The sequence below is a fragment of the Scyliorhinus torazame genome, chromosome 14 (assembly GCF_047496885.1).
Source record: "Scyliorhinus torazame isolate Kashiwa2021f chromosome 14, sScyTor2.1, whole genome shotgun sequence".
Lineage (NCBI taxonomy): Eukaryota > Metazoa > Chordata > Chondrichthyes > Carcharhiniformes > Scyliorhinidae > Scyliorhinus > Scyliorhinus torazame.
The window spans coordinates 74,239,257-74,267,199 of record NC_092720.1 but is presented as its reverse complement, the minus strand read 5'-3'; the positions used below and the strand labels follow the sequence as shown (position 1 = coordinate 74,267,199).

At 49.0% G+C, this 27,943-nt stretch overlaps 1 long non-coding RNA gene across 1 annotated transcript in view; it reads right to left on the bottom strand.

The window, feature by feature from the left end:
• LOC140389306 (uncharacterized) overlaps positions 1-27,605 on the bottom strand; it is a 135,323-nt gene extending 107,718 nt beyond the window's left edge. The window contains exons 1-2 of the long non-coding RNA XR_011934334.1: positions 27,434-27,605; positions 6,070-6,154 (exon numbers count right to left, since the gene is read on the bottom strand). This is a non-coding gene — a long non-coding RNA (uncharacterized lncRNA). The remainder of the gene's footprint in view (positions 1-6,069; positions 6,155-27,433) is intronic.
• Positions 27,606-27,943: the final 338 nt, after the last annotated feature.

The window sequence follows — 27,943 nt, the reverse complement described above, 5'->3', positions numbered from 1 at the left end:
ACTAAAACATACAGAGCAAGTGCATTTAATCTTGTACTTTTAAAATAAATACTTTGTGATTGAAAATTTGGCTTGTACAGTTGATGTGATTCAAATTTGTGTTATTCTTCTGCCAAACAATACACATTTTCCATTATTATTTGAAGCCATCTGCTACACATCGCAACTGATATCACATACATAGAGCACATATCACATGGTGAGGGAAGGCACAGTACAATTATTGAGAGAGTGTGAATTTAATTTCAATCCCTTTAACTGAAGCTGATTTTGATCTCGACTGTAAACACGGTTACACCAAATGAAGTGAGGTTCATGGTGAGGACAAGCTCAGCAATCAATCCTCATCTAATCCCACCTAGAGTGAGAGACGTCATTTTTATTCTTTTAATAGGAATGAAAGATGCAGTAACATTTAAACACACTACAGGTGCCAATCGAACAGAAGCCATATGTTACTGGAATGCTGGGCCATGGCTGAGGTGGCAAGGTAGAGCTTGGAAACATATTTTGTGATTTTTATGTTGTAGGCAGTAATCCAGACATGCAAGTATTTCCCTCCCTTGAACATTTGCCCTCTGTTGCCATGTGAGAATGGTTCACATAGATATGCTAATATTTAAGCAAAATAAAGATTAAATAATCTGCAAGTATCAAAATTACGTTTGTTAATAGTTGTAGCATCACTTTGCTGCATCGAGAATCTGGATAATAATGAACATTTATTTATCAGTAAGTGGAGCCTGACGTCTATTTTGATCAGTTTGTCATGATTTTTGAAGTAATCAACTTTGGCATTTAGCAGGGACACGCTTTAACTGGCTGTTTGATCACCTGCCTCCATTGCTCAATATTGTATTTTATTCACCATCAATCATGTATACAATAAACATCTACCTCTATAAGTATATTGGGGAACTATATAAAATGAATAATATGTTTCACTTTTGAAGAGTAAGCCAAAGGTCTATCACATCAGAGATTTATCAGGTTTAGTATGCTTGAAGATAGATGCAAAGCACATATTCATGTTAGTTTTAAAAAATATATTTCTTTATTCTCCTCCTTTTTCGCATTTTCTCCCAAATTTACACCCACCAACAATAAACAAAAATCAGTAATAAACAATAATCAGTAACAAATATGTCAATCCCCATATCAATAACACCGATCCCATCCTCCCACAAAACCCAAAACATTCACCCATATGTTCACATAAACAACTGACAAAAAGGAACCAGGAATCACCCGTGGCCACCATTAACACACACCGTCCCCCTCCCCCCCAACCCTCCCACCCACCCACCCCAACTAATGTTCGATGTTATCCAATTCTTGAAAGTGCACAATGAATAATGCCCATGAATTGTAGAACCCCTCCATCCTTCCCCTCAGTTCAAACTTAACCTTCTCAAGAGTCAAGAATTCCAACAGATTCCCCCGCCACGCCAGGGCACAGGGTGGAGAGGTTGATCTCCAACCCACCAGGATCTGCCTTCGGGCGATCAACAAGGCGAAGGCTACAACATCTGCCTTCGCACCCGTTTCCAACCCTGGCTGGTCCGACACCCCGAATATGGCCTCCCGGGGACCCAGGTCCAGTTTCACGTGCACCACTTTAGAAATTATCCTAAAAGCCTCCTTCCAGTAACCCTCAAGCTTTGGACAGGACCAAAATATATGAACGTGGTTAGCGGGGCCCCCTCCGCAATGTTCACACACATCTTCTACTCCTTCAAAGAATCGGCTCATCCTCGCCCTCGTGAGGTGTGCTCTGTATACCACCTTCAGCTGTATCAGCCCCTCCCGCATGAGGTGGAGACATTCACTCTCCGGAGCACCTCACACCAGAACCTCCTCCATATCCTCTCCAAACTCTTCCTCCCACTTTGCTTTGATCCCTTCCAGCGGTTCCTTCTCCTCCTCCAAAATAGCTCCATAGACCGCTGACAGTACCCCCTTCACCAGTCCCCCTGTCGTCAGCACCTCCTCCAACAATGTGGAGGCCGGTTCCTCTGGGAAGTTCTGTATCTCCTTTCTGGCAAAATCTCGAACCTGCATGTATCTAAACATTTCCCCCTGCTCCAGCCCATACTTCGCTTCCAGCTCCTTCAATCCTGCAAACTGATCTCTAAGAAACAAATCCTTCAGTGTCTTAATCCCCTTCTCCTCCCATATCCCAAAATTTCCATCCCACCTCCCTGGCTCAAATCCGTGGTACCCCCGAATCGGCATTTCCCTTGACCCTGGCCCCAACCTGAAGTGTTGGCGAAACTGCCTCCAAATTCTCAATGAAGCTATTATTACCGGACTCCCTGAGTAGTTCCCCGAGGCTATCGGGAGCGGCGCTGTTGCTAGTGCTTTCAATCCTGACCCCCTGCACAAAGTCTCCTCCATTCTGACCCACTGGGAATCAACCCCTCTTACCCAGTTCCGCACCTTCTCCACATTCGCCGCCCAGTAGTAATACATCAGGTTCGGAAGACCCAAACCCCCTGCCTGCCTTCCCCTCTGTAGTAACACCTTTCTAACTCTGGCCACCTTCCTTCCCCATATGAACGACGTAATCCTTCCCTCAATCTCTCTGAAAAAAGCCTTTGGCAGGAAAATCGGCAGGCATTGATAAATAAACAGAAATCGTGGCAACACGTTCATTTTAACCGCCTGTACCCGACCCGCCAGTGATAGAGGGAGACCATCCCACCTTGCCAGATCAGCTTTCACTCTCCCCACCAAACTAGAAATGTTGTACCTGCGGAGCCCCCCCACCAGTCCCGGGCAACCTGCACCCCCAGGTACCTAAAGTGAGTCCCTGCCCTACGGAATGGCAGCCCCCCCACCCCACCCCACCCCTGCCCCCACCCCCGGCCGAGACACCACAAAATACTCATTCTTCTCTAGATTCAGCTTGTGCCCCGAGAAATACCCAAACACTCGAAGAAGCTCCAATATTCCCCCTATCGACACACTCGGTTCCAACACGTACATCAGCGTCATCGGCATATAAGGACACCCTATGCTCTATCCCCCCCGCAATATTCATTTCGATACCAAATATTCCAGTCCCTACCAATATTCCTTTCCATACCAATATTCCTGTCCAAAGATGTGCAGGTTAGGTGGATTGGCCATGCTAAATTGCCCTTAGTTCCAAAATTGCCCTTAGTGTTGGGTGGGGTTACTGGGTTACGGGGATAAGGTGGAGGTGTGGACCTTGGGTAGGGTGCTCTTTCCAAGAGCCGGTGCAGACTCGATGGGCCGAATGGCCTGCTTCTGCACTGTAAATTCTATGATGATACCCCCGAACTTCTTAATGCGATGGCCAGCGGCTCAATCGTGAGTGTAAACAGCAGGGGGGACATAGGACATCCCTGCCTAGTCTCACGGTGGAGAGAAAAGTATCTCGAGCTGATGTTGTTTGTGCGGACACTCGCCCTCGGCTCCTTATATAATAGCATTACCCAATTCACAAATCTTGGTCCAATCTCAAACCGCTCCAGAACTGCGATCAGGTACCCCCATTCTACCCGGTCGAACGCCTTCTCAGCGTCCAATGCCACAACTACCTGTTTCCTTCCCCTCCGCCGGTGCCATAACGACGTTCAATACCCTTCTAAAGTTTTAAAAGAGCTGCCTCCCTTTCACGAACCCCGTCTGATCTTCACCTATCACCTTCGGGAGGCACTCCTCCAGCCTACCCCCCAGTACCTTCGCCAATACTTTTGCATCCACATTCAGAAGTGATATGGGCCAATACGACCCACACTCCGTCGGATCCTTATCTTTTTTTAGCAACAGTGAAATCGATGCCTGCCCCAATGTTTGTGGCAACATCCCCTTCCCTATCGCCTCCTCAAACATCCCCATCATCAGGGGCGGCAGCTTATCCTTGAATTTTTTATAATATTCCACCGGAAACCCATCCGGCCCTGCCACCTTCCCCGACTGCATCATCCCAATCGCATCCTTTATCTCCTGCTCCACTATCGCTCCTTCTAATGTAGCCCTGGCCCCTCCCCTAACCTCGGGTACTCCAACCTATCTAGAAATTTCTGCATCTCACGATCTCCCCCCGGGTGGCTCTGACCTGTACAACCTCTCATAAAATTCCTCAAAAACCTTATTAATCAGATCCAGCGCCACCACCAACTTCCCTGCCCTATCTCTCACCTGCCCAATTTCTCTTGCCGCTGCTTCCCTCCAGAGCTGACCTGACCTATCTCCATGTTCGTAAACTGCACCCCTTGCTCCTCTCAGTTGGCGCACCGCCTTCCTGGTAGATAGTCAGTCAAAGCTCGCCTGTAGTTCCTTCCTCTTTTCCAGCTTTGCTGGGTCCCCATCCTCTGCATAACTCCTATCTACCTCCAATATCTCATCTATTACCCTCTGCCGCTCCAACCTCTACTCTTTGTCCACCCTTGCCTTAAACGAGATCACCTCCCCTCTCACCGCCGCCTTTAGAGCCTCCTAGATGACTGCCTTTGATACCTACATGCACCTACATGTTGAAACCTACACTTTCCTTAATTACCTTTTCAATTTTGTCACAGAACACTTGGTCCCCCAAAAGTCCCACATCTAACTTCCACCCCAGCCTCTGCGTTACCCCCTTCTCCAGCACCATAATATTCATATTAGTTAATGAGATTTTGTGTGTGATTCAGTGACCCCATTGCCTCGGCGCAGATCCGGGAGCAACGGATTAATTGTGTGAGAGCCCCAAATCGTGCTCCGCAGCGGGCAGATCATGAGTCACCTAACCCGCTGCATCGGGCACAATCGGCAAGATCCAGATAAGCATATTTAAATGAGTCATTAGGCTCATTAAAATACCCAGACGGCAGATTCAGCTGGCATCCGAGAATTCACAGCCGTGTCTGCAAGACCTCACCAGGACGCCATTTAGTACTGGTCCATACAAACATGGACCTGGCATAACAGCACCTCGGGGGTCCTACAGGCCATTGGAGGCACCCAAGTGGTCAGGGACAGAACAGGGTAGTATCCATGCACTTCCCCTAGCGCCTGGGCAACTTAGCACAGCCAACCTGGCACATTCGAGGTGCCACCTGGGCACCCTAGCAGTAAGACCCTGGCACTTTCAAGGTGCCAGGATGCTCTGATGCCAGGTTAGCGCTGCTGGGGGTCGGGCTCTGGGAGCAACATGCCATTTGAAGGGGGGGGGGCAAGATTCCCAAGTGCCTTTAGCGATGTTAAGGGGGGTCAATAAAGCAGAGGGGAGGGTTGAAGATGTAAGGGGGAGAGATCGCTGCTACTGATCAAAATGGCGCCTCAATCTGCGAACAGCAGTTCCTGCTGGCGAGATCAGCTTGCCAACAAGAAAGTGTGGCCTCGGCAGGGAGAAACTCCCCAATGCCAACAAAAATGGCAAAGTGCAGCTGCAGCGAATCACCCTGCCAAAGTGGACTTAAACTTAAACGCTGAATCGCACCTATTGTATTAGTATAGCAGCTATGAATTTTGCCTACTCATCCAGACGCCTGGATTTTAGTAATCCAGTAGAATGTGGGCTCAAATTCCACCATAGCAATGTGAAAAATTGCATTTCCTGAACAGAAATCTGTACTACTTGTTGTGATCTTTGTATGTGCATGTACATAAGGAATTAATGTGTAATCAGCAGATTACTAGAGGGCAGCACTAACGGGTATAAAAGCCAGTCTCAGGCTGTTCCTCTCTCTTTTTTTGCTTGGACTGTGACAAGAGCAGGAGCACATAGACTTAGCTCAGGGTGATTAGTGTAGTCAACATAGATACTGTATTTAAATCTTCTAACCTTTCGACTAGTATTAATCTTAAAGTAAAGAACGCACGCAATTGTTAATTTAGTTACTCAGTAAACCTTTCATTACTTCTGGACAACTTTGAGTCTTTTTCATCAAGATACAGAAAACCTCATCAGCAACTGGACTGAGTAACGCATGTTACGTTCAGTAGTGTAAGCAAACACACTCTGAAAGGATAACAAAAGATGGTACCAGGATAGTAGGCTTTAAACAAACAATACTAGCTAGATTAGGTTAGACAAAAAGACAGAAACAAAACTACCAACTGTTCGACGTGGAAGACCTTGCAGCATATGGATCCTCCACGGCCGACCGATTCGATGGAGCATGTTCAACCTCCACAGCAGCTGAAAACAACCGGTAACTTATGTGATAACTGGAAAATTTTTAAACAAATGTTCCAAATATATATGGTAGCTAATGATTTGAACACGGCCTCTGAAGACAAAAAATAGCACGGCTACTAGCAATAGCAGGATATCAAGCTCGAGAGATCTATAACTCCTTTAATTTCTTGGAAGGTGAAGACAGAACTAAATTGAAAGTGATACTCGAAAAATTTGAAGATCACTGTAACACCTGCAACTATGCTGCTTTAAGATATTCAATGCTCAGAGACCAAATTGCACAGGGAAGAAGTGATGCGAAACTCAAACAATCATTATTGAAACAGAAAGGTTTAATGCTGGAAATCGCGCTTGAGAAGTGCATATCGCAAGAAAAAAGTAATAATCAGTACCTTGAGCTCTCACAAACAAAGAACGCCGAAAAGGTTCTCCACGAGGCTGAGAAACTTAAAACGGTGTCTCTGTGTTCAAACCAGCTTCCTCATCACGGCGCCTACGATTCAAAACTGTCCACACATCAACAAAAGACGCAAACCAGCAAAATTCCGTTCTGCGCATGTGCAGGAAACTGAAGCCGCTCATGCGCAGTTGCGAAAAGACGCATTCGGCGAAGATCATTCTACGCACGCGCTGGGAGTGGCGGGGGTTGGGGGGCACGGGTGTTGGGAGACCCTTCAGGGGGGTTGGGGTTGGTCAGGGGACTGGATGGGTCCAGGCCAGGGGTCAGCCCTGAGGGGCTTTGACACCTTTAAGCCTTCTTTAAATATTGTGGAGACCTATTCCAGGAGCAACCACAGTTGAAGCCTGTCTATCCTACCAAACGCCCCCAGGACAGAGCAGTACATCTAAAACTTGATCTGAGCTCATGGCGTGACATTATGACACATATATACCAAACAGGTAGATTTTGGAGGCATTAAAATTACTTTAACCATCCCAGGACAACCAATAGAGAAAAAAATTCAGGAAAAAGTTCTCCCTTCCGCTGCTGAAAGTTGCCCTGTGGGTGACAAACTGCAGAAGCCACCTTTACACTGCTGTCTGAGATCTGGGAGCTCATGTCTAAAAGCAAAACAGAGATAGATCTGGGGGTGTCATATTGAGATCAATCCTCATTTTTGGAGTAACTGTAAAGTGTAAAGTGCTTTACAGCCACGCACAAGGCAGCAGTAAAGATACTTTAAGCCAGAAGAAAACAATATCTAAATATATTTCAAGCACTTTGTAATGTGCCACAGAAATTGAATAGGTCTCCCTTTAGAATCTCCATTCTCACTATTGAATTTGGTCAAGTTTGCTGCAGAAAAAGTCTTTGATGAGTTGTAGATATCGAAGATCCCTGATTATCACATCGGCAGCTAAATATGGTCAAGAAGCAATCTTGTAACATTCCAACATTGGATGCACAAAAATCACCTAACACCACATTGTCATGATATGCAGACATGCAGATAATGATATACAGACAGGCACAGGCAGGCAGCTAACGAACACAGAGAACAAGACATGACCAATGAGCAGGCAGGACACTCAGGGGTGGTATCTCACTATAAAAGGCACGAGGCACTCACACTCCGCCTCTTCCCACTGATGAACATCTCCAGAGTGAGTCAGGGTGTATTTACAGTATCACACCTCCAGCACGTGGCTAAGAGCTAGTCTGGTTCAGTCAGACATAGTAATCAGACTTAGGTTAGCAGAGAGTCTAACTAACAGAGAACTGTGCTAACTGTGCTACTGGTTCAATAAATCAGATTGAACTAACTTCAAGGTCTGGAGTATCTTTTGGTTAAAGCTGCATCCAGTTGCAACCTGTGTTATCCCAGAGTACATAACACGACATGCTACCAGGAAAGTGCTTAATCTAGGTGGTTTACCTCAGTCCGTTCCGTGATGACCAGCGAATGTATCCCGGCACCATGGAGAAGATTCAGGCTCCTCACCAGCTCAGGACCTCCGGCAATCTCAGTGCCAACTGGCGGACATTCAAGCAAAAGCTTCTGCTGTACATCGAAGCTTCAGACTTTGTGGGTGCGTCTGATGCAAGGAAGATCCCGCTTCTCCTCTCAACAGAGGGTGATAAAGCCATCGAACTCTTCAACTCTTTTCACTTCACCGAAGGCCAGGACAAGACAAAGTTTCAGACCATCTTGGACAAGTTTGACAGTCACTGTGAAGTGGACACCAATGAAATCTTCGAGCGCTACATATTCAAACAGCGTCTACAAGGTAAAGGTGAATCTTTCAACTCCTTCTTAACTAACCTCCGCCTGCTAGCGCTGTCCTGCAACTTTGGTGATATTGCTGACTCCATGATCAGAGACCAAATCGTTTTTGGAGTTCACTCTGATCCTCTGAGAGAGCAGCTACTGAAAATCAAGCATATGACCCTGCCAGTCGCGATTGAAACATGCACAGTGCATGAGCACGCCAAAAATCGCTGTGCCCAGTATAAATCAGCTGAAAATGAGAAATTTGCCTCCCACGGGGCAGAGAATGTGCAGGCCATCTCCCGGATGCAGCGCCTCAGCATTGATGAAAGCGGCTATTTTGCGTGCTTTTCCCGGGGCCCCACACGTGCGTGATGTGAACGGGATAATGAAGCGGCCGACACCCACACTGCGCAAGTGCGACGACGCGCGGAGCATCAGGACGGCAACATAATGACGTGCTCGAACTGTGGCAATGCCCACTTAAAGAAACACTGCCCTGCAAGAGGCAGGCAATGTTTAAACTGCGGGAAGCCTGGACAGTAGGCAGCCTTGTGTAGGTCTGCACCACCAGTCAGGCTTCCATCCTACCTGTCAAGGCGCCGTCGTCCCCACCACCACCTCTCTGGCGGTCGACAAGGATCAGTCGCAAGCCCCAGAGACTGGACTTATGAACATTTATTTTGTTTGCTATGTTCTGTTTTCTCACATTAGACAGTTGTCTTCACATGTAAATATGTTCACATATGCCACTGCTTGTAAATATGTTAATATATGCCACCACATGTAAGTACTTCCCATATGCCAACAAAGCATTAAAAAAGGGAAGATGTCATGATATGCAGACATGCAGATAATGATATACAGACAGGCACAGACAGGCAGCTAATGAACACAGAGAACAAGACATGACCAATGAGCAGGCAGGACACTCAGGGGTGGTATCTCACTATAAAAGGCACGAGGCACTCACACTCCGCCTCTTTCCACTGATGAACATCTACAGAGTGAGTCAGGGTGTATGTACAGTATCACACCTCCAGCGCGTGGCTGAGAGCTAGTCTGATTCAGTCAGACAGAGTAACCACACTTAGATTAGCAGAGAGTCGAACTCATAGAGAACTGTGCTAACTGCTACTGGTTCAATAAATCAGATTGAACTAACTTCAAGGTCTGGAGTATCTTTTGGTTAAAGCTGCATCCAGTTGCAGTCTGTGTCATCCCAGAGTACATAACACGACACACATTCTACCTGAAAGGTCGCACATTGTATATAAAATGATGAAAAATACAATTAAAAAAAATTTTTTTTTGTAATAATGAATGGGGGACCAATTGGTTGCTGACTCACTACATTGCCATTATTGACAATAATGTTTCTTTGCTATTGCATTACTGGAATGTCATTGCTATTATTCTTGACAGATTAATGAAGGCATAGTTTATTTGGTCTCACATTGCAGTATTTCCTTCTCTGGAATATTGTTGTTTTGCTTCATGAGTCTTTGAATTGCGAGAACATTTTACTGGAGTGTGTGTCTGCCTGCTGCAGCATTATGAATCACTTCTTGGTTGGTGGTGTGCTGCAAAATGACTGTCTCATCTTTCATTCAATTTTCCTAAAGACTACTTAGAAACTATCTCTTTTTAAACCTTGCACAATGATCTAAGGGTGCAACTACTTTGTGTCAAATCTGAACAGCTTCTGCTGCACATTGATGAAAAAAACAGTAAATCTTCACAACAGATCCCAATCAAATTATGGACTCTCAACATTTACAGGGACAGGGTTGGGATTTCAAAGCCTGGGAGGAGGTGGTTTGTTTCCGATTTTCCTGAATGCTGAGGAGTTTAACTCCATGCCATGCACGTCCTTCTTTTTTCAACAGGATGCGCCCCCGTGAAGCTTGGCTCCCAGTTAGGTGGGGAACTTTGCAGCAGAACCCAGAGCTCAGGAACAGGTGGGTTTCCTCCTGCTTGGCTCAGAAACCATTAGACTGGGGACGGAGGCACAGTGGGGTTTGAAGGGCGGGAGTGATCAAGGGGAGGCTGGAGAGAGATTGGGGGAGAGGTAGGAACCAGGAGCAAGTCAGTGATCGCAGGGCGGTTGGTGGTCAAGAGGGAGGGGGGAAATCAGTGATCACGGGGGTGGGGTGTTCAATGTTGATGCTCACAGGGGATTTCAGTGAGGGAGTGTCGCTAGAGGTGGGAACTTATTAGGTCATGAAGAAACACTGCTGCTCCTCCTGGCCCACCAGCAGTGCTGTCAGGACACTTATGTCATGGATTTTATCTTTTTCATCTCCTTGTACCTGTGGGATTCCCAGAGCCCCTGGAAACCTGGTCAACTGTGACTAAAAATAGGCAGCTAAATTGGAGATGTGCAACTTCCTTAAAAGATTTCAATGACTGACTTGCCTCCAGGAAAGAGAATTGTTGTCCACTCCGTGTCGTACCGCTGATAAAACCGGAACTTTGTAGTTTGGAGTGGGTTGAGTTCCTGTTTCGGAATGCTTTGCTCCCAAACCAAACCCACCGGTTTATCGGGGTTAAAATAACCCCCTGAACTCACCAGTGCAAAGCCTCTTCAGGGTGGGGGCATCTTATACCATTTAGGTTTGACAGTTTATGAAGTATAATTCCATTCTGATGCTAAGCCAGGTTGAAGATTTTTCTAGCGTGTTGGATCTAGTGGATATTTTATAAACAGATGCTGTCATCCTGCTGTCTGAGGAGTTGAACTCTGTGCAGGTGTGTCTAAATGTATTCACAGATCTCTCTGCTGGCTGGTAAACTGTAACACAAAGTGTGGGTTCTATCTAGGATGTCGGCAGCAGTACTACACTCTATTTAGCTCATGGCTGGCAGTGCGAGGTAAATGTAGTATAATTTACAAAATGTACTTCTTTGCGGTTCAATACAAGACTTATATTATAGTCCGGTTATACCTGAAGAAACTTGATTTGCAACCAGTCATCAAATGCAACAAAATCAGGATTTGAGATTTCTGTTTCAGTAGAATTAATCCTACACTAGCCTGCTCGGATCTGTCATAATGATCTGATATGAAATATCGTAAGAACATCTTTTCATCCTCTGAGGCACCTAATACAAATGACACCAACTTATTTCTCCTCTCGGTTATTGCTTTCAAACAGGATAGCAATGAGTCGAGACAAAAGGTAATCTTCCCTCAAATTCCCTTCTCAATTTTAGGAAGAAATGTAACGCTCACTGGGAGTGGATCTGGACTGCAACCTGATTCAAATACAGCCACTACCATTTGCCAGAGGTAATCTGGCTGAAGCACAATGTTTAATTAGTCCAGGCTGGCAGGTGATCACTGGTAAAATCAAAATCCTCATAAAGGTTAATGAGGTGTTTTCAAATTGAATTTTTCTGAGATTTACACTCAATGGTCCCAGTATTTATTGGAGCTATTCTTGTGAGCAGTGGCTGGGGTTCAGGGGGGGGGGGGGGAGGGGGTTAGGTTTGAGTTGGAAAATATGGAAGTACAGGATTGTCCTCTCCCTCTGGCAGTGGTGTGGGCGGTCTTATCTCTGTGGGTGGGGGGGGTTCTGGCCTGAGACGAGGGGCTTTAATCGCAGGAGGATTTTCTGATCATAGGGCGATCTGATCACAGGTGGGCCTCATCGTGGGGTCACCTGATAGCGAGGAGGGCTCTGATCACGTGGGGTTCTGATGATGTTGGCTGATTCTGATCACGGGGTGTCATGATATTCAAACACACACATCATGATGGACACACTAACAGGCAAATCAGAGTACACAACACCACAACCAATCACAGACAAGAACACCAACCATATAAAAAGCACGAGCACGACACCTGGTGGTCAGTAGGTCTGGGGAGAAGGGAACAAGAAAGAGCTGTTAAAACACCACAAGCAGGGAACCCCCCACGTGCAGAGTGCAAAGACCAAACTGTAAATAGTAAGTTTAAATAAAGAAGCGTTGTACCATATGCAACTGTGTTGGCTCATCTGTGTGTCAGAACACCCAACACCACATGGTACAGGAGTGGATCGATACCTGCCTACTAACCTGCCATTCTGGACATGGACCACACCGGCAAACCGCAGCCGATGCAAGTCACGGGGAACCTAGGTACCAACTGGAAGCTCTACAGGCAGCGATTTGACCTGTACATCCGTGCCATCGAAAAACAGAATGTCTCGGATGACTCGAAGATTGCAATGCTCCTCTTCTACGCAGGTCCGCACGCAACCAACGTCTTCAACTCACTGGTGTTCGAAGAAGGCGAAAGCCAAGCCAAATATGACACGGTCATCCTCAAACTGGACCAGCACTTTCAAGTTGAAGTAAATGAAAGTTTTGAAAGATACCTCTTTCAGCAACGCCTGCAAGGTAAGGAGGAGCTTTTTCAACCCTTTTTGACGCACCTCCGGATTCTAGCGCAGTCCTGCGGTTACGGCACCACCACAGAGTCCATGATCAGGGACCAGATTGTTTTTGGCGTTGCCTCTAGTGGCCTACGCCAGCAGCTTCTTAAAATGAAAAGCCTCACCTTAGCGTCTGCTGTGGAAGCCTGTGTCCTCCACGAAAATGCAACCTGCCGTTTTGCCCGATTTCAGGCGTCCGAGTTAGCACGGAGGGGGTCCCCAGCCGTCGAATCGGCAAGCCAGGCCGCCCACGACGTCGAACGCATCCAGGCCGTCGATTACTTCCCGACCCACGGCCCGGACGACAGCGGCCGCTTCCCGCGCTTTTCGCGGTCTCCCGCGCAGGTGCGCGCCAAAAATAACGGCCACAACGAGGGACGCACTGCGCAGGCGCGCCCACCGCAAGATAGCACTGCGCATGCGCAGTGGCGCAACGAACGCCGTGACGTCATGACGTGCGGCAATTGTGGAGCTCTACATTTAAAAGGGCAATGTCCTGCAAAAAACCGACAGTGCCACAGATGTGGCACGATGGGCCACTACGCAGCCCACTGTCGTTCGGCTCAACCCATGGATCCGGCGCATCCTCGACAACCTCGCAGACGAGTCAGGACCGTCCAGCCCACGCATCAAGACTTCCAGTTAAGTGATGCAGATGACCAGGATGCCTTCCGAGTTTCCGTCATTGATGTCAACAAGGTCAATGCCATCAATCCAGCCGATGAGTGGTGTGCCACCCTGACGGTCAACCGATCTCGCGTCGCCTTCCGTCTGGACACCGGCGCATCCGCCAACCTGATTGCTTACTCTGCAGTCCAGGCCATGAAGGTCAAACCACCCATCACGCCATCCCGGCTCAAGATGGTTGACTATAACGGGAACGTCATCCCGTCCATAGGATCTTGCCAGCTACAGGTGACTCACAAGAGGTACACGGCCACACTCCCCTTCGAAGTTGTCGGCTCATCAAAGGACTCGTTACTGGGCGCACAGGCGTGTAAGGTCCTTCACCTGGTGCAGCGCATTATGTCTCTCTCTCCAGATGAGACATCCGACTTCCCGGATGCTGAGTTCCACGCAAATCTCCATTCCCTCCTTGCTCACAACCAGGAGGTTTTTGAAGGCATGGGGACATTGCCATACACGTACAAGATTCGACTCAGACCGGACGCCATCCCTGTCGTTCACGCACCTCGCAGGGTTCCTGCGCCACTCAAAGACCGCCTCAAGGCACAACTGCAGATTCTTCAGGACCAAGGGGTCCTATCCAGGGTCACGGAGCCCACGCCATGGGTCAGCTCCATGGTCTGTGTAAAGAAACCCTCTGGCGAGCTCCGTATATGTATAGATCCCAAAGATCTGAATAACAATATCATGCGGGAACACTATCCCATCCCGAAACGAGAAGACCTCACCAGCGAGATGGCGCGAGCCAAAATATTCACTAAATTGGATGCGTCCAAAGGATTCTGGCAGATCCAACTGGACCCGGCCAGCCGAAGACTATGCACATTCAACACCCCTTTTGGCAGATTCTGCTACAACCGGATGCCATTCGGCATCATTTCGGCATCTGAAGTATTCCACCGCATTATGGAGCAGATGATGGAAGGCATCGAAGGGGTACGTGTATATGTGGACGATATCATCATTTGGTCCACCACTCCGCAGGAACACATGCATCGTCTACGACGTGTCTTTACCCGCATACGACAAAATGGCCTGCGTCTCAACCGTGCGAAGTGTGCCTTCGGCCAGACGGAGCTGAAATTCCTCGGGGACCACATCTCAAGGTCAGGGGTCCGTCCCGATGCAGACAAGGTTAGCGCCATCACAGCCATGCCACGACCGGCTGACAAGAAGGCTGTCTTAAGATTCCTGGGCATGGTCAACTTCCTTGGGAAGTTCATTCCCAACCTGGCTTCTCATACAACAAATATGCGCCATCTCGTAAAAAAATCGACAGAATTCAACTGGCACCAATCGCATCAGCGGGAATGGGAGGAGCTCAAGCACAAACTGGTCACGGCACCAGTGCTGGCCTTCTTTGACACGACTCGCCCTACAAAGATCTCAACAGACGCCAGCCAATCTGGTATTGGAGCGGTACTCCTGCAAAAAGACAGCACGTCGTCATGGGCCCCGGTTGCATATGCCTCACGAGCCATGACCCCTACCGAAAAGCGCTACGCGCAAATCGAAAAAGAATGCCTGGGCTTGTTAACTGGACTGGACAAGTTCCACGACTATGTGTATGGCCTGCCACGATTTACGGTCGAAACTGACCACCGCCCTGGTCAACATCATTAACAAAGACCTGAACGACATGACTCCTCGCCTCCAGCGCACCTTACTTAAACTCAGGAGGTACGATTTTGAACTGATCTACACTCCGGGGAAGGAACTCATCGTGGCGGACACTCTTTCCCGAGCAGTGAGCACACCACCAGATGCGGAGGGGTTCGTGCGTCAAATTGAGGCACATGTAACTCTGACAGCAGCAAATCTGCCAGCTGATGATCCTAGTCTGGCCCACATACGCGCAGAGACGGCGACTGACCCCCTTCTGCAGCGAGTGATGCGCCACATGACGGAAGGGTGGCTAAAAGGGCAGTGCCCCCAGTTTTATAATGTGCGAGATGATCTCACCAACATAGACGGGGTCCTTATGAAATCACACAGGATCGTTATTCCGCACAGCGTGCGCCAGATGATTCTTCATCAACTACACGAAGGCCACTTGGGCGTCGAAAAATGCCGACGAAGGGCCCGGGAGGCGGTATATTGGCCGGGTATTAATGAAGACATAGCCAACATGGTGCTCAACTGCACAACCTGTCAGAGGTTTCAGCCGGCGCAACCTCCGGAAACACTTCTACCACACGAGATGGTGACGTCCCCCTGGGCGAAGGTGGGTGTTGACCTATTTCACGCGCTCGGCAGAGATTACATTGTTATTATAGACTACTTCTCAAACTACCCGGAAGTCATGCCTCTCCATGATCTGACGTCGTCCGCAGTCATTGGGGCCTGCAAGGAAACATTTGCTCGCTATGGCATTCCAAGGACTGTCATGTCAGACAATGGACCTTGTTTTGCCAGCCGTGAATGGTCGTCCTTTGCCGCAGCATATGGTTTCACTCATGTGACATCCAGCCCTCTGCATCCACAATCGAACGGGAAGGCTGAAAAGGGTGTCCACATCGCCAAGCGGCTCCTGTGCAAGGCGGCTGCTGCCGGATCGGACTTTAACCTTGCCTTGCTGGCCTATCGATCGGCCCCGTTATCCACGGGTCTCTCGCCAGCGCAGCTACTAATGGGTCGCTCCCTCAGGACGACGGTACCGTCCATCCTGGCACCAACGACAGACCATGAGGCGGTTCTTCGGAACATGCAACTGCAGCGTGATCGCCAGAAAAGTCGGTACGACACACGAGCGACGGACCTGCCCCCCCTGTCCTCCGGAGACAAAGTACGCGTCCATCACCCGTATGGTGGCTGGTCAGCACCGGCCGAAGTCCTCCGACAAGTGGCTCCCCGCTCGTTCCTGGTTCGCATGCCGGATGGTTCCGTGCGTCGCCGCAATCGGCGCGCCCTTCGCCGACTTCCACGCTCACAGCCACACAGCACGCACACGCCAGATCCTCAACAGGCTTCCGAGGATGACTTTGTGGAGCTGCCGCACATCACGCCCTTTCCATCGCCACCCATGGCCAGGCCTGCACAGCAGCCGGTGGTTCTTGATCCACCCTTGAGGCGGTCAACCCGAACTCGTCGCAAGCCCATTAGACTGGACTTATAATACCGTTCATATGTTTAACAAGTTGCACAATTTTACATGATAACCTGTTGTTGTTTATCGTTCCAGAGGTCGTCTGACTGGACAACTGTTCAAGTTTTTTTTCTTCTTCTCTCGTTCGCATTTATGTTATGTTATGGTACAACTTGGCTCATGTGACGCACCCGACATCGCCCCATGTACATAGTTCCGTCATATGCACATGCTGCACACGACACACACACACTCCTAGATGCACTCACGACACGATCATATTTATCACCACGTAGGCACATATCTTTGTAAAAAGGGGGGATGTCATGATATTCAAACACACACATCATGATGGACACACTAACAGGCAAATCAGAGTACACAACACCACAACCAATCACAGACAAGAACACCAACCATATAAAAAGCACGAGCACGACACCTGGTGGTCAGTAGGTCTGGGGAGAAGGGAACAAGAAAGAGCTGTTAAAACACCACAAGCAGGGAACCCCCCACGTGCAGAGTGCAAAGACCAAACTGTATATAGAAAGTTTAAATAAAGAAGCGTTGTACCATATGCAACTGTGTTGGCTCATCTGTGTGTCAGAACACCCAACACCACAGGGGGTCTGCCTGACGTTAGAAATAGGCTTTGTTCGCAAGGTGATCTGATCGTCGGCAAGGGGTGTTCATCGCAGAGAGTTTAATTGAGTTAACTTGGGGAAGGTGAGCTTGGGAAGGCACATGAGGGGAGTTCTGAACATGGGCGATATTTGTGTGGTCGGGATATCGGATCATAGGGGAGGGCTCTCACCAGGGTCAAGTGCTTGCTTGCAGAGGGCCTGATCACAGGATGGGTGGCTCTTCATGGTGGGATCTGACCGGGGCGCCTCCAATTGCAGAGGACTCTGATCTTGCATTGGGGGATTTATAATCATCAGATGGGGATTCTGATTGTGTGACGGAATGGGTTATCACAGGGTGGCTCTGATTTTCAGGAGTTGTTGGGTAGGGGTTTCAGATTTCATGGATGAACCAAACAGTGTGGGGGGTGGGGAGTGGCGGAGAGGGGGGGGGGGGGGGTGCATACTCTGAACATGGGGTGGGATCTCAACTTGTGGGGGTGACTGGTCTCAGGGTGAGAGTTCTGATTCTAGGGCTTGGTCTGATCATGATGGGAGTCTGTTCCTGGGGTATGTGGAGGCTTTGATCTCATATCGTTCGAATCATGGAGGACGGGGTCCAATGAAGGACAAGGAATTATGTTAGGGGTGGGCTGAGGGAAATCAATGCTGCTCCACCTGGCCCACAAGAGGTGCTGGAAAGGCAATTACCTTTTCCATATTCCTCACCCCCCTTTAGCTGTCAGGTTTCCTGATGTCTGGGAACTTAGCCGGCCAAAGTTCAATTGAAGAGTTGCAGGCCCATTATAATATTTAAATGGCATCCCACCTACTGTGAGCTAGTTGGTTGTTCGCCTCCTAAGTCACCTCCATTAAAACTAGGAGTGCTTCAGTAACCCTAATTTTCGGCAGTATATGTTTCCGGGAGCTTGCAAAACTAACCAGTGAAACGGAGGTGAGATTGAGCCACATTTCAGATAGGTGCTTAAACTTGCGATTGTTCCATCTGAATAGAAGCTCTTTATTACTGCGGGTGTCTCCGTTCCCTGTGATAAACATCTGGCAGAGTGCAACAGCATTTTTTGAATGTTGGAGGCTTTCAAGTTGCCAAGATCAGAATGAGAGGTATAATTAATGCTTTTGACAGTATGTCGGAAGAGGAAGACCACATTGTGCTGTGATGGGATCAACACATGCTCAGGGGTGAGCTGTTCAGCACACAGATCCACAGGAGGAGGGTGCTCAAGAGGAAAGTGCACAGATGAGAAGCAAAGAGGAGAGAGGTGCATAGATGGTGGGCTGAAGTTGCAGAGACATTACCAACATCACATGAGTTATAGACAGTGGCTTAGTTTTCACACTCAGGAGACCAGAATTTCTACCAGCTAAGATTGTCATGTCAAGGAATGACAGACATCCGGAACTTCTTAGAAGAAGGCTTGCTCCCTCCTGGACCAGGCAAACATGTATTACCAATGACTGTGAATGTCACCTTCACTCTCAATCATTTTGTCTCTCATTCCCTTTGGACCAGAACAAAAGACATCACGAGGGTCTCAAACGCATAAGGCTGGTCACTGGTGGATTAGTTGCCAAGGCTGGCAGTTATGTATATTTCCTCTGTAATAACAACAGCCAGAATTAGCAGACACTCAGGTTCACCTCTCTGCCTGGATTCCCACAGCTGCAGGGTGCAATCCTGCCACAATCTAAACACCACCAGGATGTTTTAAAAACACAAGGCATATTTGTCCTTCAATGAACAGATGATGGGTAACTATACATAGGGAAATGGCTTCTAAGGAAAGAAGTTGTCTCAAATATGTTAAAGAAATGCTTAGGATCCACACCCATCACCAGGAGCATCACACCCCTCCACCCCAGCAATGCATTAAACACTCCCTCAATGACTCGTCCAGTCATTGCACATCCATCCAATGAGTCCTGTTCCCTATTGACATTCATCATGAAGCGGCATTTGGGTATCAGTAGTGCACAAGATGTGAATATGGTTGTAATTAACAAATTATAGGGAGAATTAGATAAAAAAGAAACATAACAACATCCCATTTTGTCAAATGCTCATGGGTACCCTTGGAGAATTACAATTTCTTCAATGCACACTTGCTGCCCACTTACTGCTTATACATGTTGAAATTTCCATGGCTTCAGTAGATCTGGAAGAAGGTTGCAGACCCCTGTCCTAACAGCTGAGGTGCTCAAAGCTGACGTCCTCTGCTTTTAAGTCCCTGAGGGCTGCATCAAAGACGGCTCCACCTGCACCTATGCAGAAGCAGATCATCAGAAGTGGAAGCAGGAGTAGGCCAATGGAAATGCAGTGGAAATCCTGGAGCACAATGTCTGCATCTTGAGTGGTGGTGTCCAAGGCATGGTCCAGTCTGTCATGATATGCAGACATGCAGATAATGATATACAGACAGGCATAGACAGGCAGCTAATGAACACAGAACAGGACATGACCAATGAGCAGGCAGGACACTCAGGGGTGGTATCTCACTATAAAAGGCACGAGGCACTCACACTCCGCCTCTTCCCACTGATGAACATTTACAGAGTGAGTCAGGGTGTATGTACAGTATCACATCTCCAGCACGTGGCTAAGAGCTAGTCTGGTTCAGTCAGACAGAGTAACCACACTTAGGTTAGCAGAGAGTCGAACTCATAGAGAACTGTGCTAACTGTGCTACTGGTTCAATAAATCAGATTGAACTAACTTCACGGTCTGGAGTATCGTTTGGTTAAAACTGCATCCAGTTGCAGCCTGTGTTATCCCAGAGTACATAACATAACATAGTCTGTGACAACCATGGCTGAGGGCCTCGACATCATGTCCCAGTCATTGAAGGGAGTGTCCCAGACTCATATGGACATTGCCGATGCACTGTAGAGCATGACCCAGTCACTGAGCAGCATCATTGAGGACATTGACACCACGGTGCAGACAATGGGAAGCGTCCAGGACTAGCAAAGCCAGTGACATCGGTACGGTCTGGTGCTCCTCAGTTTCTGTTAAAGTCTGACTCCTGTCTTTCCGCTGACAGCGTGCTTGCACTCATCCTCTGAACAGGGTCTGCATCAGGGGCTTTTGATCTCGACCACTGTGCTGGGCGGGACAGTGGGTGGGGATGGGAAGGCAGGTCCACTGTGATGTTTAACGTGACAGAGGCTTCACATGTATCAGATATGACATGTTTTAATGATAAACACTTTACTGTGGCAGATTTCTATTCCCCCAGCTACAGATAGTGACCTCTCCAGTGTCCACTCAGTGCTTCCGTGGTCTAGTGGTACATTTGGGTTTGTCCCCAGAATGTACATCAGAGGTGGTGGCAGCCTACTGCCTTCTGTGCTCTGTGACCTTTGATGCCCTTGGTGGGCGTCCTCTGAAGGTCCTGGTGCCAGAAGGCCCCGGCCAACTTACCGATGTCACTCGCGTCGTCCGGCCACCCTGTTCTGCCCCCTGCCCTTGAGGTGCACTGGCATCAGGAGGGGGATTTGGCAAAACTGGAGACCGCCGTAGTGTCCTTGGTGGCAGGCCCCGGGTAAGGCTCCAGCATTCCTCCTCACATAGGGAACTGGGGGACTCCATGGGATGGAGGAGCAGCTGGAGTGAGCTCCAGAGACCTCTGGGTCACCTCGTGCTGCCAGTCCTGGAGGCTTCTCATTGTCTGTGGCACAGAATGGGGGGAGGGAAATGAGGGGTGGAGGGAAAGGGGGCTTGGGTGGCGGTAATGGGGGGAGGAAATGGGGTGGAGGTGGGAAACAGGGAAAAGGGAGGGGGATATTGGAGGAGGGTGTGTGAGCGAAAGGAAGGAAATGGGGGTTTTGGGGGGGGGAGGGAAATAGGGAGGGAGAAATGTGGGCAGTGATGCACAATCAATTGCACAAAGACTAAAGTTGTGTACAACTGTGGCTTTATTACAGTCAGATGCGTGGCCTCCTGCTGCAGCTGGCGAAATGGCAGGGCACTGGAGGGCATGCATATTTATACAGTTCTCCCTGGGCGGAGTCAGCCGGCAGGAGCTACCGGCGGACCTGTAGTGCAGGTCCTACCTTACATCCCCTAATGCAGTGGTTCATCACAGGGAGGGGGGGTAGAGGGAATTGGTAGGGATTGAGGGGAGGGGAGAAATTGGAGGGGGGGGGTGATTGAGCTGACCGACACAGCCTCATCCTACGAGAAATTGGAGACAATGAGGGCCTCCCTGGTCCTTCTGGCATGTTGGACCCTTGCTGTCGCCAGTCCCAGTTCCTCCGGCTCCTCCTCGAGCTTATCCTCCAACCCTTCCTGGTCCACCTCCTCATCAGAGGAGGCCACATGACCCTCTGCCTCTTCCTGCTCCTCCTCCTCCTCCTCCTCCAGCATGTCACCCCACTGCTGTGCCAGATTGTGGAGGGCACAGCAGACCACCACAAAGTGGGAGAACTCTGGGGTGTCCTGCAAGGCACCAATAGAGAGGTTAAGGCATGGAACCACATTTTCAACAAGCCGATGCACCGGTCGCGACAGAATTGGATGGCAAGGTGCGGCTCATTATAATGGGTTTCGGCCTTGGTCTCAGGTCTCCGCACCGGCATCATCAGGCATGACTTCAGCAGGTATCCCTTGCCCTCTCGTGCCAACCCGTTATGCTGGGGTGGTCCTTGAAGACAACAGGGATCTCTGGGTGTCCACGATAGCTATCATGCACACTCCCAGGGTAGTGGGCACACGTGCATGATTCGGAGGCGGTAGTCGCACACGATCTGAACATTCAGGGCAACACGGTAGCCTAGTGGTTAGCACAATTGCTTCACAACTCCAGGGTCCCAGGTTCGATTCCCGGCTTGGGTCACTGTCTGTGCGGTGTCTGCACATTCTCCCCATGTGTGCGTGGGTTTCCTCCGGGTGCTCTGGTTTCCTCCCACAGTCCAAAGATGTGCAGGTTAGGTGGATTGGCCATGCTAAATTGCCCTTCGTGTCCAAAATTGCCCTTAGTGTTGGGTGGGGTTACTGGGTTATGGGGATAGGGTGGAGGTGTGGGCTTGGGTAGGGTGCTCTTTCCAAAAGCCAGTGCAGATTCGATGGGTCGAATGGCCTCCTTCTGCACTGTAAATTCTGTAAATTCTATGGAACCCTTTCCTGTCAATATAGGGCATTCCCTGATTCCCCGGTGCTCACAGGGCAACATGTGTCCCATAGCTCCCGAGACCTGGGCATCCCGACGATGGCAGCAAATCCTGAAGCCCGGGTATCTTGGTGGGCCTGGTCCACCTTAAAGGTGATATAGTTGGATGCCCAGACGTACAGAGCATCCGTCACTTCCCGGATGCACCTGTGGGTGGAAGATTGTGATAGGTCACATAGGTCCCCGCTTGAACCCTGGAATCACCCAGTGGCATAAAAGTTCACGGCCGCCGAGAGGGGTTTCCTCCTCCTCCACAAGGTGCTGTGTGCACGAGGACGTGGTGCGGATGCCGCATTGTCTCCCTGCTGAGAGACAGGGATGTCTGTCAGCTCACTGAATGACCAACGATGCCTGTACACCTTGGGCCATCACTGGCCTCCCCTTCTGGGTCCCTCCTCAGCCTGATGGGCGGCCGGGTCTTCAAGATGTATGGCTGCCTCCTGCACATGGGGTACCGCCTCCGGCCTACCCACTTCTGTGGCGTCTGCCCTCCTCGGTTGCCACAAAACAACACGAGGGCAACTCCAGCAAACATAGTTTAACTGGAAGAAATCTGAGGAGAGAGACCGACAATCAGTTCGGGCTTCCACCCCGGGACCCTCAAATCCCCACGCCTCTTCCACTCCATGACTGCCCCACCTTCTCTCTCAGTGCCATCCAGTGAGCCATTTCTGCTGACAAACCTTGCTCGGCAAACTTACCCCCAATCACATTGGGAGCCCCTAGACCCCAGATCTCTGCCGGAAACATTAGGGAGACCATGCTCAGCAGCCCTCTGTTCATCCACACATTAGTGAAGCCCTGCTCATAAGTGTTTGAATATTGGCAGCTGCCTCTATGGTGCAAATGCTCCTACAGTTCAGGCATCAAAGCTTGCTTGACATGCTATGCACTAATCGTTTTCTGAGGCATGGCATGTGTGCCCTCAAGGAGGCATTTGATAGTTCAGGAGCGTGAAGTGCTATCACAACTAACAAGGCTAATTCCTCATTTGAAAAAGACTTCAGCTGTGAAGCGAGAGGCTGCTCACAGTCAAAGGGGGTGAAATTGAATTTCAGGATAGAATCCGTAGCAGGGCTCTATCCTGGATGAGTCTGGTAGCACAGACAGGCAGCAGCTGTGGTTGCCTCTGTTATGGGTCTCCACAATATTTAAAGATGTCTTGAAGGTCTCACAGAAGCACAGCCCCACATCCCCCTGGCTCACGGGCGACCCTTGACCTGGAATGCTTCAGCTGCCTGACCAAGCCCAACCCCGCTGAAGGAAGGGATCACCGCGCCCCCGTCTCTCCCGAGCACTGGGGCAGCAGCTACAATGCCCCTGAGCTGCATGTTCGAAAATGAGGCGAGTAGCCACTGCATGGTGCAATGGCCTCTCTCCTCCTCACTCCCCCTCAGTAGCTATTGCGCCAGCTTCACATTTTTGAAGAGGAGTACTAAACGATTTACTAAATTCCCACTAGGGAAACAGATCAACCCCGGGAGGCTGCTGCATTCGATTTCAATCTCGTTAATGAGATTGAAATGAATATAAATGAGGGTTAATGATATTCTCGGCATTTTTAGACGTGATCCGGAAATCGCCATCAGGAACGGGTCAGGTGAATTGCAAAATGGTTGCGGAAATCTTGATTTTATCCTCTCCCGCTATTCACCCGATGTGCCACGATCTGCGCCGGGTGTAACGCGATTGCTGAATCACGCCCTGGGCTGGATTCTCCGATCCCCGAGGCTGAAATCGCGTTCGGCAAAGGGACGGAGAATCCCTGATAACGATGAAATCGGGGACGGCGCCGCTTTTGCGATGCTCTGCCCCCTAAAAAGCAGCGTATTCTAGGAGTGTGCCACGCGCTGTATCCATGACCTCCGAACGCTGGCTGAGGCCCAACCCATGACACTCCGTCCCCGACCGACCGAGTTCCTGACGGCGTGGGACACTCGTGGTCTCACCCGTTGGGAACTCAGCGTGACTGCTGCGGACTCAGTCCAGCGCCGCCACAGTCGGGGGAGGGCTGATCCGCGGGTAGGGGGGGGTCATTATTTGGGGCTGGGGGCACTGTGATGGGGCGATACAGGGCGCGCGAGCTGGTCAAAGGGGGGACCTGGCAATTCTCCATGCCTTATCGGCAGCTAGATCTGGGAGCTCTACACTGCCTGGCTGCTAGGCCCCCCCCCGGAACAGGAAATTGGTGGCCATTTTGCGCCAGTTTTCCTGGCGTAAAACACCACCGTTTTCATGCAGGCGTGGGGACTTAGTCTCTCAAACAGAGAATCTAGCCCCCTATCTTTCAAGTGCATAATACTTCCAAGTTCTGTGTGATTCATAAATATTGAAATTGTACCCTATACACACGAATCTAGGTCATTAGCAGTTATATTTTTGAATGTCCATTAAGAAAATGAAGTCAGTATCTCTGGCAGCGGCGCACCCCTCCTCGATGAACTCAATGCATTCTATGCTCGGTTCGAGCAGGTAACCAACAATCCGCTGTCGAGTGCCCCAGCAGTCCATAACTCACCCATACCCACCATCACAGATTCCAAAGTCAGATCGGCCTTCCTGAAAGTGAACCCTCAGAAGGCGACGGGCCCGGACGGGATCCCTGGTCGTGCACTCAGAGTCTGCGTGGACCAGCTGGCAGAGGTATTCGCGGACATCTTTAACCTGTCCCTGCTCCATTCTCAATGACTACCATCCCGTGGCCCTGAGTTCAGTCGTAATGAAGTGCTTCGAGAGGTTGATCATGAAGCACATCATCTCCATGCTCCCAGAACACCTTGATCCACTGCAATTCGCATACCGTCACAACCAGTCCACAGCAGATGACATTTCCCTGGCCCTACACTCATCCCTAGAGCATCTTGACAACAAGGACTCCTAAATCAGACTCCTATTTATTGACTACAGCTCCGTATTCAACCACCATAATCCCAGCCAAGCTCATATCAAAGCTCCAAAACCTAGGACTTGGCTCCCCAATCTGCAACTGGATCCTCGATTTTCTGACCAACAGACCACAATCAGTAAGAATGAACAACAACACCTCCTCCACAATAGTCCTCAATACCGTGGCCCCGCAAGGCTGCGTACTTAGCCCCTCACTCTACTCCCTGTACACACACGACTGCGTGGCAACATTTGGTTCCAACTCCATCTCCAAGTTGCTGACGATACGACCATAGTGGGCTGGATCTCGAATAATGACGAGTCCGAATACAGGAGGGAGATAGAGAACCTAGTGGAGTGGTGCAGGGACAACAATCTCTCCCTCAATGCCAGCAAAACTAAAGAGCTGGTCATTGACTTCAGGAAGCAAAGTACTGCACACACCCCTGTCAGCATCAACGGGGCCGAGGTGGAGATGGTTCGCAGTTTCAAATTCCTAGGGGTGCACATCTCCAAAAATCTGTCTTGGTCCACCCACGTCGATGCTACCACCAAGAAAGCACAACAGCGCCTATACTTCCTCAGGTGTTCTGGATCACAAACAGGTCACCAACACTGGAAGTGGTGCAACTCTATTTTATTATAAGGTTAACTATATTAACATACTTGAACTGTGGGTAAATGCAATACCAGCTTTAACTGTTGACCCTTGCCTAGTTCTAACCAGGTGATGCACACAGAACATGGTGAATGTCTGTGTTGCAGGCTGTGAGCTCTGTGCTCCGAGCTGGCTGCTACTAGAATGAGCGGGAACTCTCCTGTCCCCTGTCTTTATAGTGCGTGTGCTCTCACTGGTGATTGGCTGCGGTGTTGTGTATGCTGATTGGTCCCACTGCATGTCCATCAGTGTGTGTGTGTGTGTCTGCACCATGATATACTGGTGTATATTATGACACCAACTTTTACAGATGCACCATAGAAAGCATCCTATCGGGCTGCATCACAACCTGGTATAGCAACTGCTTGGCCCAGGACCGCAAGAAACTTCAGAGCGTCGTGAACACCGCCCAGTCAATCACACGAACCTGCCTCCCATCCATTGACTCCATTTACACCTCCCGCTGCCTGGGGAAAGCGGGCAGCATGATCAAAGACCCCTCCCACCTGGCTTACTCACTCTTCCAACATCTTCCATCGGGCAGGAGATACAGAAGTCTGAGAACACGCCCGAACAGACTCAAAAAGAGCTTTTTCCCTACTGTTACCAGATTCCTAAATGACCCTCTTATGGACTGACCTCATTAACACTACACCCTGTATGCTTCATCCGATGCCGGTGCTGAAGTATATAGAATTATAGAATTTACAGTGCAGGAGGAGGCCATTCGGCCCATCGAGTCTGCACCGGCTCTTGGAAAGAGCACCCTACCAAGGTCAACACCTCCACCCTATCCCCATAACCCAGTAAACCCACCCAACACTAAGGGCAATTTTGGACACTAAGGGCAATTTATCATGGCCAATCCACCTAACCTGCGCATCTTTGGACTGTGGGAGGAAACCGGAGCACCCGGAGGAAACCCACGCACACACGGGGAGGATGTGCAGACTCCGCACAGACAGTGACCCAAGCCGGAATCGAACCTGGGACCCTGGAGCTGTGAAGCAATTGTGCTATCCACAATGCTACCGTGCTGCCCATGTAGTTACATTGTATACCTTGTGTTGCCCTATTATGTATTTTCTTTTGTTCCCTTTTCTTCCCATGTACTTAATGATCTGTTGAGCTGCTCGCAGAAAAATACTTTTCACTGTACCTCAGTACACGTGACAATAAGCAAATCCAATCCAATCCAATCCAGTAACTGAGAATAAGGGGGAGGGGGGGCGAAATCACAAATCTATTACAAACTGCTTAAGAAAAAAATATTCAACTTTTAAAATGATCTACTCATTTTAAGCTTTTAATTCAGTTTCACTCCTGATTAGGCAATTTCACCAGGAAAGTTTAAAAAAATAATTTCCTGACTCCAGGTTACTGTGTAAGAGATAAAAAATGTAGAATTGTTGTTACCTCTCAACTGGTAAAAAAAAGTGCAAAAAAGTAAAGAAGCGATGTTAAAAAAATAACATTTAAAGCCAAGTGTTTAATTGACAATAACTCTTGTAGCTTACCTTGTTCAGTGAATATGTTTGGTAGATGTTACATCGATGCTCTCCTAGCTTGAGGAACAAAGGCATGAGGTGCTACTGTGGGCAAGAAACTCATATTGCATTTCACTTGCTAATATAAGTTGAACCTTATTTCATGGCGTTAGGCAAACATGTACACCAATGTCCCCTTGTCTGTATGAACGCTATGAATGTTATGGTCCAATTTCCACTCACAGTGATGTGTTTTCTTTGGCAGTGCTCCGCTTTTAGCATTCTTCCATTAAGTTGCAGTTTCCACAATGAATTATAATTAGCTTAATGGTTTCATGCACAATGAACAAAAGACCAAGTGAATTAATTATTGTCAGGGGGAACTTAAATAAATAAATAAAGTTGCCATTTTCTATATTCCTGGGCCTTATGGCACTGGTAATTGTATTTAACACATGATACACAGTTCTAATGCATAGTTATAAGCCTGTTCTATATATTTAGCTGCGCATTTAGCTACAAAGTAAATAAAAAAGAAAA